The sequence below is a fragment of the Arachis duranensis genome, chromosome 5 (genome assembly GCF_000817695.3).
Source record: "Arachis duranensis cultivar V14167 chromosome 5, aradu.V14167.gnm2.J7QH, whole genome shotgun sequence".
NCBI classification, from domain to species: Eukaryota; Viridiplantae; Streptophyta; class Magnoliopsida; order Fabales; family Fabaceae; genus Arachis; species Arachis duranensis.
Genome location: NC_029776.3, coordinates 40187721 through 40188437, shown reverse-complemented (window position 1 = coordinate 40188437; position 717 = coordinate 40187721).

Genomic DNA, 717 nt, shown 5'->3' with positions numbered 1-717 from the left:
CCCCTTTTCTGGCGTTTGAACGCCAGGTCTGGGCAGGGAATGGGCGTTTAACGCCAGCTTTCCTTCCCTTTCTGGCGTTTGAACGCCAAAAGTATTCCTCTCTGGGCTCTTACTGTCCTCAGAGGGATTTTGAACAGTGGTTTGGTTATCCTCTGTCAATTGTTCCTTATTTGACTTTTTGCTCTTTTGAGTGGTGTTGTTCAGTGTCTTTCCACTCCTCAGTTGAACTGCTTGACCCTCTTCTGTTATCTGTTTAGATATCTGCTGTTTTGCTTGATTCAACTGTAGTTCTATGTTCTTGTTAGCAACTTTAGTTTCATGGAGCATCTCTTTAAATTCTGCTAACTGTTCTGTCATCAGGAGCAATTGTTGATTAAGCTCAATCATCTGTTCTTGAGGGTTAGGATCAGTGGCTACTGTCATGACTTCCTCTTTTGGAGAGAACTCATTGCTAGTGTACAAATATTGGTTTCTAGCAACAGTGACTATAAGCTCTTGAGCCTCTTCAATTGTCTTCCTCATGTGTATAGATCCACCAGCTGAGTGGTCTAAAGACATCTGAGCTTTTTCTATAAGCCCATAGTAGAAGATGTCTAACTGTACCCACTCTGAAAACATTTCAGAAGGGCATTTTCTTAGCATACTTCTATACCTCTCCCAGGCATTATAAAAGGATTCATTATCCTCTTGTTTAAAGCCTTGGATGTCCAGCCTTAA